Here is a 14,343-nt window from a genome sequence, read left to right on the forward strand (position 1 = left end):
CTGCATTTTTGCAGTACAATTCAGTCTATTTGATTGAGCCCAAAAACCATACAAATCATTATCTGTGTGCCTACCATGAGTTTACGTTAGGTGTGCTCGCTAGCGACTGCGTAAAAAATGTCATTTAAATGTATGACATATTGTGCAGCGCCCCTAGCGGCTACTTTCAAGAAATAAAATCTTCATAGAATGTTTTGACGTATTCGCTAGCGAGCTCACCTAACGTAAACTCATGGTAGGCACACTGGTTACGTCTGTCAGCTCATTACTGCACAATCAGCAGATTATATTCTAACGGTCTTATTCATAATAAAATGCTAATATNTAAGAAGTTATGAAGTCATTGTCAACTACAATGACAATCTTGTCAGGTGGGGATTCTTGGATGGCTTAAACTTGGAGTGCAGGTGCGGTTTTGTTCCCCAGTCAATGAAGCACCTGATGTCGTGCCCTGAGTGCCCAAGCAATTGCACTCAGGAGGATTTGATGAGTGCTGCTGACAACGCCACTCTTGTGGCGCAGTTTTGGGCTGATACTGTGTAGGTTTGTTGTCGACACGAAAAGAAGAAGAAGAGTTGACAGAACTTTCCTAGACTAAACATTCCGGAGGCCTGCGAGCCCCGAGGAACTTGAATGAAAAATCGATTTAAAGCCACATCTCATGACGATTAAACGTCTCTTGATTAAAATTTGTAATTTTTAAAAGGCGCTCTGGTATAACCGAAACTTGACTATATTCCTTAAAAATTAGATAAATCAAGATTTACAATAATATTTTGGATATAAGTACTCGTACTAAGTTACAAAGTCCACCTATCATATTGTGGCCGTCACATAGTTACAAACGTGAAACCAAATCTCCCAATTCATCAGGGTCTTGTTTCAAATCGTTCACGCCTCGAGATGGCGGATGAAATTTGCTGGGAAAGCGAAAACGTAACAAGATCGGTTACAGAAAGCAGGCTAGAGCGATATTTTATTTTTTTGGCAGGATAACCAAAATTTTTAAAGTTTAGGGATTACTAATGCTGAGCATACGTTTAATTTACGACTAAACTTCATTATATTCTCCTATTTTTGAGGGTGTTATTTATCTAAATAAATTTAAAACTGATAACAATACTAGTAGGATAGAATTTGAAATATTTACAGACTAAAAGGACACGTTAAAAATATATTATTGCTAAATGCAACTCTATGTCTTCGAATATTCTATTCTACAATAAAAGAATTTCCTGAAACACAATACACAGGATCTGAAATAATTGACTATGACTTAAATTACGTCACTTTAAATTATATTTTCAAACTACCAAAATACTGCTGACTGTACCTACCCAAGATGGTCTAATCTACGTAACTTTCCATTCCCCAAATCACCGAAGATAGGTAACGACCGCAAAAACCAGAACGCATAGTCACCAAGAAAGTATCAAGGGCTGATAAAAAATAAATTTCAATAGAACTCGGCCTGCCCAGTGGCGTGGAGAGATAAGATGCGACGCGGCCCTACCATGGGCGTTTGTTCTCGTATTGTTAGGGAAAAAAGGGGAGTGTGGCTGAATATATGGATACACAGGGTGAGCTTGAAAAAAAGAAATATTTTTCATAAGTTAACAATAAAAAAAAAATTTGGATCCCGTTTTACCCCCTTTATCTGTCTTACGCGGTTTAGATTTTTTCATACAAATGTTTTTTTCCGCTAACTCCCGTTCCCGTGGGAATTCCTAAGTATACTATAACCTGCCCAGGAGTATGAAGAATAATTGTACTAAGTTTCGTTAAAATCCGTCGAGTAGTTTTTGTTTCTATAAGGAACATACAGACAGACAGACAGACAGACAGACAAAAATTTTACTGATTGCATTTTTGGCATCACTTTCGATCACTAATCACCCCCTAATTGTTATTTTGAAAATATATTTAATGTACAGAATTGACCTCTCTACAGATTTATTATAAGTAGGTATAGATAAAGTCCTAACCTGGATATAAGAAGCGCAGGACTAGTCGTTGCCGATATCTTTAAGGGGAGGACTGTTAGTTGACACTAAGAAATTCCATAGGACACTATGCATTAAGGTTTAAGAGCGTTTACGCCGTTTGGCGCAAAAACTACTTTTTCAACTCAATACAATCATTAACCAGTTAAGACCAGTTTTATTACAAATATATGTTATAGGCATAAAAAATTAGGTAATTTCATCGTCTAAATAGTTGAGAAAATATTTCTATTAATATAGTATTTAAGAATTCTATCAACATAAGTCCACACAGGTTTTCTAAATTTCCACTTCAGCGTCAGTTTACAAGCTGAAATTTTTATAAAAATACTGTGAAAACGATATAACAAACATTTATATCCTATAGCATAGGTCCTTAGGCAAATAGTTAGTTTAGAAAATTCTTAGATTTAAGCATTTTACAATAAGAAATCACAAATTCAAAGAACGTGAAATACCCAAAAATCAAAGTGATTTACACCATTATTCTTCTTTAATTCAACATAAAAATAGCTTAATTAAATAAAATAACATCTTCTTTAAAATATTTACTTTGAAACGGTATATAATTCATTGTTATTGTTTTGCTATAAACATTTGAAAACTATTAAAAAACGCCGCGCGCGAATCATTTCCAATGATGCCCCTTGAAAAGCCGCGCTTCGCGTAAACGCTCTTAATCCTATCCTCGCTTATAGTCTGTACGGTATGAATTAAAATAAGGGAAAAAAATTAACAATTAGTTAGCCTAACTTTCTCCCCTTCAATATCTTATTAAACTTTACAAATTATAACCTAAATTGGCACCCAACGTGGTGGCCAAAATGAGGCAGAATAGTTTACGATCTTGGTCTTCTCATTTTTAGCGGAAAAATATTTAAAATACGAACTAGAAAATGACAAGTGAGTTGAAGTTGAGTTATTCGCCTCCTTAATACAATCTTACTTAACCTAAATTGGCGCCCAACGTGGTGCTAATAAAAGGCTAATAAGGCAGCAGCGTGGGCAGGCCACCCACTAGGTGGACCGGCGATCTGGTGAAGGTCGCGGGAGGTGCCTGGATGCAATCGGCGTAGGACCGGTCTTTGTGGAAATCCTTGGGGGAGGCCTTTGTCCAGCAGTGGACGTCTTTCAGCTTAAATGAACGAACGAACATTATTCTCTCTGTGTCTCTAATGACGTAGGTATTCCGTAGGCTGTAAAAAAAAGAAAAGGCTGTAAACCAAGGCAGCACAGTTTGACAACCTTTGCCCTCGCATTCTTAGCGAAAAAACTTAAAAAACACGAGCAAGAAAGTGACAAGTGAGTTGAAGGTAAGGTTTTTCGCCTCCATTATCATACAATCTTACGTAACCTAAATTGGCACCCAACGTGGTGCTAATCAGAGCATAAGGCTCGCAGGAAAGTTTTGTAGACGCGGTCAGCTGAGTTTTTGCTTGCTCCACCGTTCCTTCCGGACATTTCTACGTCGTTCTCTACAAAGTTTTACTCGAGTTTTTTACTACATTTGTCCGTAGCTCTTTGAGTGAGTTTTCTACGTATACAATGTTCATACAGTTTGTGAAAAAAGAACTTTTAATTCGAAAATGTTTTTATTACTTTGTTGTGGTAAAGAGAAATATAATATTATTTTACTTTTCATTCAATTCACCTTTTGAATATTTTTTATATTTTTATTTCAGTAGATTTTGTAAACTCAAAACTTTACATATACCTACTGCACAAATTAAATGGCACCAATGCCTCTATGGCAACATTTTCACAAATAAAAACGTTGATAAATGGGCGAAACAGAGTAAGCTGTTGAAGTGAATTCAGTAACCTCGTTTTTTACAGCCGTAAGTATTATTTATCGTTGGCAACATTCAGTTTTTATACAAAAATATACTATTAATTTGCAAAGTTCTTTAATAGAGCACTTGCCTGCATTCTAAATGCCAGCCAGAAGGGTTGGGGAGGTCTGATAATCTACACTAATATTATAAAGAGGAAAACTTTGTTTGTTTGTTTGTTTGTTTGTTTCTTTGTTTAGTTGTAATGGATAGGCTCAAAAACTACTGGACCGATTTTAAAAATTCTTTCACCATTCGAAAGCTACATAACTCACGAGTAACATAGGCCTAATTTTATTTTGGAAAAAAATAGGGTCCCGTAAAATATTTGGGATTTTCATAAGACGTGGAAAAGCGCCATCTATCGTCATTGGTTAAAATCTTCTTGCACCTGACAAACATTTTTGAGGTACGTAAATATTCATGAAGGCAAAGCTGTCAAACGCCATCTATCGACATAATTAGTAAATTAGTAACTAAATATTACAATATGTATAGCCCGACCAGGAACATAAAAACCCTGGCATAGAGGCGCGTCAATTGCATTTGATAGTGCAACACTGAGTACAGTCGTACCTGTGTTAAATTAATAGGCTAACTTTATGTATCAGGATTTAGGATTACGGGCTAATTTGATATTTTCATAAATTAACGAAAAAATATTATTAAAGGTAACCTGGTTTAAATAAATTAAATGAAACCATCAATCGAGCTAGTGTTCTCATATTTGTCCATTAGTCGCCCCTTACGACATTCATATAAGTCTGGGGCTACCTAAATAAACTCCGACAAACGACTCCGACAAAGGATATACGTCTTTGTCTGAGTAGTGTAGTGTCGAAGTAAAGTCATGTCGATATTCAAAAGTGTCGGAGTAACGTAATGTCGAAGTAACGTTTGTCATTACATTACATGGGCTATAAAATGCTACTCCGACAAACGTTACTCCGACACCACTGAATATCGACATGACTACTTCGACACTACACTACTCAGACAAAGGCGTATATCCACCATTAGCATGTAATTTAAAAAAATACTATGAGTAGGTAGGTATACAGTTTCTCACTCTGGTTCCCTGGGAACGGGGACGGGCTTTAGTTTGGGACGCTACATGTGTCGATACTTTAGCCCCTTCCCACCTCAGGGAATCAGTTGCTAAAGCAGGGGCTGCAGCGGAGTCGGCTGAGTTAGCCAACCGGCGCAAATATGAGTCACTTTCTAATGATTACATATTTGCGCCTTTTGGTGTCGAGACCTTCGGACCTTGGGGACCGAATGCTAAATTATTGTTTCGGACCATTTCCCCTAAATTAATTAAAATTTCGGAAAATCTAAATGCTGGCTCTTTCCTTGCACAAAGGCTTAGTATTGCCATTCAGCGAGGAAATGCAGCCAGCATCCTCGCCTCTTTGCCTCACGGACACACTTTCATTTTTGAGTAAAATAAGTTTTTATTTTTATTTTGTTTAGAGTTAAGTTTGCCTTAGTTTAAAAAAAATCTGTTTATTGTAAATATAGTACCTACTTTAAGTATAGTTCAGTATTACCCTTCTGAGTCCACTTCAACTACGTAAAAACTAAATTGAATCCGCTGGCGCAGCATATTCTTTTAAACTGGGTTAATTGGATTCGGATTGTCGTGTATTCAAACGCGTATTTAACTTAACTTCTGTGTTTATCTGTTAAGTTCCGGTTTAAAGAACTGTTTTAAGTTTTTGAATTAAATAGGCATTGTTCTTCACTTGGCTTTTTGTTGGTATTGTTTAATAGCCTTTCTTGGACGATAGTTTTTTTTTAAATAATTCACCTTTAATTTTATTAAAAAATGCTTGGAGTAGCTTATAACCCGTAGCACGACTTATCTGTTATTTAATGATAATCATATTATGTAACTTAAACTAATAAACATACGCTTAAGTAGGTATGTATTTGTATATGGATACAGAATATTAGGTAATAATCCTACCTATAGGTACTATAAACGTCATGGATAAATCTTATTTTACTTACTTTTTTAACCACTTTAATATGTGGCAGAATGACGTTTCAATCAGCACCTATAAAATCGACCCAGTGCAAAAAATCCTTCATTTTGTACAATTTTAACTATAAAAATATTCAAGATTTTTCTTCTAGAACTCATAGTAGTCCCAACGAATCTTGCTTAGCAGTTTCCGAGGTGAAATATTCCGTCACAGTTCATTAAGTTTGATCTAGATTAGATGTTCGCTGCCTTAGGTCAGGGTCTTTGTAAAGGAAAGTGTCAAGTGAGACTAGTTCAGTTCTACAGTTTGATATCTTTTGAAATTGAAATCATGTTTTATTTATACATTGTATTTATAAATAAAATATGATTTCATTTTTTACGGTCGACAGCAAAATCGCACCAATTATATCTATAAAATGTAATTTTAATAGATCTTAGATCTTACTTGAATAAAAAACACCCTATATTGTCCTAACCAAATAGGTACGTTTAGTTGCGCGAACATAGATAAAAGACATTGTAAACAGTGCAAGAAATAATAATATTGGTAGTAATGTAACCGAGTTGTTTTTAGTTGAGCTACTTATTATTGGGTGGGTATTAAAAGATAGCATTTGCCTTTTACTTGCTATGGCCTGTTATTCTTCTTTGCAGGAACCTCTGTCAATTTTTGGGTTACTTTACTTAAAAATTCTAGTATAAGTATCGTATTGTAGATTGTAGAGACAGAATTTAAAAGACTAGTTTCAAAAGTACACCCTGTATATCGCAACTTAAACAGTATTTCGCACAAGATCTGTAGCTTAGGGCAATTCTAAGCAAGCTCGCAAGAGTTACACCCCGAGCCGAGTTTTATTGGCGGTAAGGCGGGCGGTTTGTGGTCGGGCTACTTGTTGGTGTTAAGAGATAGATGTGGCTTGTAGATAGTAGAAACGTTATTTTAAAACGGTGTGAATACAGTTTTAAAATAGTAGTATTGAGATGCTTAGATGGTAAAAACTTTTTGTTCACAGGCGAATAGCAATCATTTATTAACCAAAGATAATATACCAACAAACATACCAACCATAGATCAATGGCAACAACATAGATCATGTCAATCACCAATGTCTGTGAACTGCCTGGTATTATGTCAAAATGAGTATTATCTACCTACTTGATATGCGATAAAAATGGATGGAAAACCATAAGAGTATGCGCACACCGTTGATTTTTAGTTGGCCGATAGCTGGGCCCGATTTTATTTTGTATAAAGAATCGGCCAAATCGAATCGGTGTAATGTGCGCACTCCCATACATGCCCATACCGATCAACTGCCCGACTAAACTATCGGCCGACGAAAAATCAACGGTGTGCGCCAACTCTAAATGATTCGTGAGTGAAAAAATAAAAAAAAAAGACGAACGAAATGTGTCGATGAAAAAAGAATAAAGGTTTTTGGTGGCCAGTAATGCGACTTGCGAGGCATAAGAGTCCTGGTATAAATTATGCGAGCACAAAATAAAAATATTGAAAACAATAAGGCTGAGTTGCACTACGTTACTTTGACCGTAACTTTGACGACAACCAGTGTTTTTTATATGGAGTTTGACAGATTATTGACGTTTGTCAAAGTTAAAGTAAGATGGTGCAACCTAGCCTAAGAAATTTGCACTAGGTAGGGTAAACCAGAGAGTGATTGCCCACTGATAGTGATTGCCCGCTTTAAGAATAATATTGTCAGGTACTGACTTTGAATCACTCTAGTTAGATTTGAATTTACTAAGTAGATGGCTCCGAGATCAATGTACAGTAGATTTAAAATTTACAATAGGAAACACTAAAAAAAACAGTTATGGCGGATTTTGTCAAGACGGGTGAAAATGTTACTCAAACAGAACAGGTAAAGACTTTAACAATTTTACTAAGGAATTATTTGCTTAGAGGTTAAATTTTTTTTGCAAGTTATTTAATATTTGACTAACGGTGTATAGTCATGATGAAATTATAAGTGTTTTCTCCATTATCAATGAAAATAACTGATAAAATTTGATTTCTAACGGTCATTTTAACGGTGGGTAATCACTGCACGTAAATCTGTATATTTTTAGTTATTGCCCACCATCATTTCAGTTATTGCCATATGTTAATGTATAGTTATTGCCCAGGGCAATTATTATTAGAGTGTTGCCACCATGCAGTAGCAGTGTTTAAGTTGCTCATTGCTAGACTTGTTTTGCAATTTACAGGCATAAATATTGAAATGGCTTTTAATGTTTCATTTTCAGTATGCCAAAGACTCCAAAAGTTCAATATAGCATAGAAAATTTGCAAAAAGCGATCAAAGCTGTACAAGATGTATCCAACAATTTATCTACAAGATAAATTGCTGAAAAATATGGTTTGGCTTGAAAAAATTGATAAAAATTCAAACGCAAATACAAAAAATGAAAATCCTACCTTAAATCTACTAGTGAAAATGTTAATTGTAAGGAAATAGATACAACTTTAGGGAAGAATAACCAACAGCTAATTGAACATTCTGAGCAACCACTTGAACTGATATCAAAGAAGATAAAAAAATAAATACATATAAAATTCAAATTTTCGCGTCATCTATGTTTTGAAGTAGATGATTCTGTCTCTATCGATTCTGACTCATCAACATCAGCTCAAGAAATATTTGATAATAAAGGCCAAACGCAATTTATTTTGAAATTTTGAAGACTGTACTACTAGAATTTAAGTTTAATGTTTTGTTTTGTTTATTTAAAGCCTATTTTGTCATTTTAAAATTGATTATTTTGTTTTAAGATACTGGGCAATTACTGTGCTTTGATGTGGGCAATTAGTGTAAGTAATGGGCAATGACTGTACTTTTTGGAGGATTTTAAATTTATTTCAATATTTTCTAAGTTACGTAAGTTTTAACTAAAAACTGTTAATATTCTGTTTAACAGTTTATTGAGTTATAAGAAAAAAGTCATAAATGGTCGATAATTAAAATACTTTCTTTAATTTTTCATCTCAATGTGTTTGAAATCTTTAAGTGGGCAATAGCTATACGGTTTACCCTACATAGATTTAGGCTGTTTTGCTCCACTTAACTTTAACCGTAAATCCTGACGTTTGTTATGTTATGATGGTGCAACCCAGCTTTAGGATAGAAAACGTATACCTTACCATTTTCTTGCACGAAAAAGTCCAACCACTAAACATGTTAATATTTTACTAGTTCTTTAAAGCATTGTACGCCTCTTCATAAGTATCAACTATTGAATTGAACCCACGGCCAGCTTCATAACCAAGTCGCTAACTAGACCATAAAGTTGAATTCCAATAAATGTCCATCAGTCCTTCAATCTTCACATATTTCCAGGGTATCCTTGTTATTGCGGCCGCAATTCGAGGCTTGATCGAATTTATCTCGTCTGATTAAGTGGTTCGGTGGAACGCCTTTGTATGGCCGCTATTTATTTTATAGGCGACTTTATCTCCTTTTGAAATGTTGAAAAGCGATGGAGGAGGTGTATTATGGCCGCGGCTTCATCAATTTGGTAGGGGCGATTTTTCAATGGATAGATAGATGACTTTCTGGAGATAGGATAGGTAGGTAAGTAATTTATCTCTGCCAAAACTGCAAGGCAAGTGCCTACAAAGGCCTATTCAGACCTAAGCGGTATTTGCTACCGTCTGCGGCAGAGAAAACGCTCTAGCCGCGGTTAGGGTTGCCAGGCGTCCGGCTTTAGCCGGACATGTTTGGCTTTTTAGGGACTTGTCCGGCCAAATATTGCCTTGTCCGGCCTGTCCGGATTTTGTTAGGCTTTTTATTTGGTTGCCGCGCCAGGCGAAAGTCGAGCCACAGAATCATATGAAGCGCACGCATCAGGATGTTGGTTAGCAACACACTAATTCACTAATAAATACCTGAGCGAAACCCGCGTGGTATGTACCTCTACCCACAGCGGCCGCGAATATCGCTCAGGTTTGAATAGGCCTTAAATGGGTCGATCAAACACTAAACTATAAATTTTCATCACTACATAATAATATAAAACAAAGTAGCTTTCCTGTCTGTCCCTAATTTCCTATGTATGTTTAGATCTTTAAAACTACGCACCGGTTTTTTTATAGATGAGTTATTCAAGAGGAAGGTTTTTAAGCATTGTACCTGTGCGAAGCAGGGTTGGGTTGCTAGTCAATAATAATATTATAAATTAATAAAATTATTATTATTCTTTACACTATACATTTTCATCAAATATACAATAATATTTGATGAAAATGTATAGTGTTAAGTTAGTAGTGATACTACTATTTATTTCCCAATCGTCCCGTTGAAGTTGTAAGGGAGAAAATATGTAAATACTGGCAATTAAATAATTTGTCTGTTGAGTTTTCATATTTAAATCGTTTCTTCATAACTGATATTTTATTCTTATTTTCAAGATCACACAATACAATTAAATAAAACATTTCAATCTACAGGTGCCAAATCGTTTTGCATTTTTGACGAGCCGACGAGAACTTTTGGCTCGAATCCCAAAACCGTTGTTTTCAATTGTATCTACGTTGAACGAATTTAATAAACAAAACTTTGATACAAAGACAGAATCAAATACATTTTTACAGTGAAAAGTTACGAAACATACTCATTAACCTTTGTTTGTTTAATAATGTCGCTCGGTATAAATAGGTTTTTTAGTAAATTTCGATTTTCTCTATCATCTACAATCTGTTACTTTTCCACCAAACGTAGTAATTATTTTACTTGTTCTGTGCATCAGCTGTCTCTTTCATATTTTGTGTTTTGACAGATTTATAAAATGAGGAATAAACTTTTTCATTTGGAAATTATTTTTTCCAAGTTATTTGGAACTAGCTGTAAAATTGGAATTAAGTATGATTTTCTTATTTTTACTACCCCAAACTAAAGCCTTCACTATTTAAATAGCTCTTCTAAAGAAGGTATCTCTTTCTATTGTAGGTAATAATAATGCACGATGAGTTGCACTCCCTAACTTTAACCGTAACTATAAAGATAACCGTTGCTTTATGTATGGAGTTTGACAGACGTTTGATGTTTATTAAAGTTAGATGGTGCGACCCAGCCTTGATATTATGTGAAAGTTTGGCTCATAACACTGCACAACAGCATTTTTGTTGCATGGAATGTTTTTTATGGATCTAGTTGCATTTTCTACCCTGATTCCAAATCTGTACTCAGATTTTCGCTAGCAGCTCTACTTTTTGAGATGTGAAGAGTAGCTATTTTTATCAAAAAAACATGGTTTCCTGTCATATAACAATTTCTTTAACTATGTAATTAGAACAAAACTTTCTTTTATGTGACTTTTTTTAATGAGTTCGAGTGCTACTACTATTCTGGATAATCCAACAGTATTCAGCCATCATATTTTCACTCCAATAGCCCTGGTACCGCTCTTCTATAGCGCAAATATCCTGATGAAAGCGTTCTCACTGCTCCTCGCTTAAATCTCCAAGATTTTCAGGAATTCGATCAAGGTGGCTATGATAGAGATACATCTCAATGCTCATTTTGTATTCAAGTTTGCTGAAAGTATAGTACTAACTGATTAACAGGGTCAGGAAAATTGACGGACTACTTATTTCCCAAAAAGTTTTTTACGAACCAAACAAAATCATTCCAGGCATTTTTTTCAGCGTTTGTCATACTTTCAGTAAAATTTACATCGTTTATTAATTTTTTAAGTTGTGGTCCATCGAAAATTTCACATTTTAACTTCTCAACACAAAATTTTCGTAACAAGAGGGATCCCTTGAACGTAATAAGGTTCAAGGGATCCCTCTTGTTATTTTTCCATAATCGTAAAGACTCCACACACGTTTTACACACTATATTCGGTATCCAGGGCTTGTTATTTGTTTCCAACAGCCGTTGAAAGTACTCCAAATAGGCATTTTTCACAAAGTCTGACACATTTAAACAGGATTTTTTTAATGTATATCTGCCACAAAAGTGACAATTCTATTTGGATTGTTTACACAGGTCCTTCTAGACAAAGTCATTGCAAAAAAAGAAACAGAAACTAGTAAGACGTTGACGATAGCGATATCAGCAGTCAAATGGAGAGTACATTTTAAGAGGGTACCTGTATCTCATAAACTAGAGCTGCTAGAAAAAATCTGAGGGTAGATTTAAAATCAGCGAGCCTAAATTAGTAAACAACAAGTGAAAAATCTCATGCAACAAAAAAAAAGTTCGATTTTGTTGTGCAGTGATTTATTAATATAAAATAAATGTAGAGTCGATTATTGGATCTTTAATTAATATTAATAAAACAAGCGTTAAGTACTTAACAAACACTTTAATAATTTATTTATACAACAATAATTATCAAAATAACATAATCAACTATGACACTGTTGGCGTGCTCCTTACGGTTTTCTATGAAATGCCTAATTTATATATCATGCAGTGGAATCTGGGGCATATATAAATCGTGTAAATAAAGATAAGTCTAACATCCAATCTATGTTGCCTACCTATTTTAGTTGTATTTAAATAAGTAAAATAATGACAGTAACTTCATAAAATTATATAAGTGTTTATAGTGATAAACAAGTGTAATTATATTTAACATTGTGGAAAGAAATATAATTTCCATAAACTATAGAAAGCGTTTTGGCCAAATATAAATACGTCAGAAAAATATTATCTGTTAAAATGTAAGAATAGGTATGCATATTTATTATATCGTGTTACTTTTTAAATGCTTTACGGCGATGATTATTTTTTCCAACTCCTGTTTACTACGTTTCAATCGTTTTTTTTTCAAACCTTAACACAACATTTCTGATCTGTGATAACGTAGAGATATTTATATATTTTTATTATTAGAATTAAATGCATATATGCATTACCTAGTTGAATAGTTGTTTTAGAAACAATAACTTCACAACCTCTCCTTTTTGGTATACTTTTTCTGTTTGATCTAGTCGCTGAAATTCAAGTGGACTCGGACGACTTGATTATGCGAAATAAATATGCATACCGATAATGTGCATGTGGATTGAGTGATCCTTGCTTCAATCTTAACAAAAATCGAGGAAGTTTTACTTAAAATATGTTAAAACATTGCGATGAAGTTTAAAAATTTGTTAAACCTAAGATAAAAATGTTATGGCCAATAAATAGGAGCACTCATACCGCACGCTTTAAGAAAACGTCAACATGTTTATTTCAGAAAATAAAGCCTTTCCACTTCTTTTTATAGTATTGAAAAATTGTTAAGAATATGTTAAAACTATTAACAAATTCAGAAATTCCTTGCACGTCCCGTTCCAAAGTTATGACGATTATTTAGGATCACTCACACCGCACACGGGCCGTATGAGTGCTCTTCAAAATAATGACTTTTTATTAATAAATACGTTTTATTTCTGTTGGGAAATGTGTGCAAACTGACGAGCGAATTTGTTAAAGAATAAGTGTGACAAAACTTAAAAGCTGAAGGAAGAAATTAACCTTTATTCTTTCCTCCAATATGCCGTGTGAGTGATCCTTACTTTTACCTCTATCTGCTCATATGTAGTTCGTAGGCAGACTGAGATAGTATCTAAAATTGTTAATTGTTTTTAACAATTATTTGGCATATATTTTGCTTTTATTAAGGTCATAATTTAAGAAATATCAGGCTTAGATGATTCCTAAAGGAAAATGTTGATTAGGGTACATATGATTTTTTATTTTGTGAGACTGTTCCGATTCGTCAGACGTGACAATGCAAAACCAATGCAATCTAATATGTAGTAGGTTTAGGGGCCTCCGCTAAAACTCGCGGGGGGCGTCCGTCGCCGCGGTCGGCAGTAGCGCGAGTTTTAGTGGTTTACCCCTACATCTTGAATGATAGAAATAAAGAAACATTACAATTGTTTATAGGATTGAATTCAAATTTGACTTGTAATATGAATTGAGAAAGATACTCACGGTTTTATTTAAATAAATTACAAATTTCTCAACAAAACTGTTTTTTTTTGGTTGGACTATAAAATACGATAAAATAATATTATTAAATCTCACATGTAAACTTCTGATGAATCGAAACAGTCTCTCAAAATAAAAAATCATACGTACCCTAATCAACATTTTCCTTTAGGAATCATCTAAGCCTGATATTTCTTAAATTATGACCTTAATAAAAGCAAAATATATGCCAAATAATTGTTAAAAACAATTAACAATTTTAGATACTATCTCAGTCTGCCTACGAACTACATATGAGCAGATAGAGGTAAAAGTAAGGATCACTCACACGGCATATTGGAGGAAAGAATAAAGGTTAATTTCTTCCTTCAGCTTTTAAGTTTTGTCACACTTATTCTTTAACAAATTCGCTCGTCAGTTTGCACACATTTCCCAACAGAAATAAAACGTATTTATTAATAAAAAGTCATTATTTTGAAGAGCACTCATACGGCCCGTGTGCGGTGTGAGTGATCCTAAATAATCGTCATAACTTTGGAACGGGACGTGCAAGGAATTTCTGAATTTGT

Source organism: Ostrinia furnacalis, unplaced genomic scaffold (assembly GCF_004193835.3).
Source record: "Ostrinia furnacalis isolate ACB-3 unplaced genomic scaffold, ASM419383v2 OfSCF4122, whole genome shotgun sequence".
Classification (NCBI taxonomy): domain Eukaryota; kingdom Metazoa; phylum Arthropoda; class Insecta; order Lepidoptera; family Crambidae; genus Ostrinia; species Ostrinia furnacalis.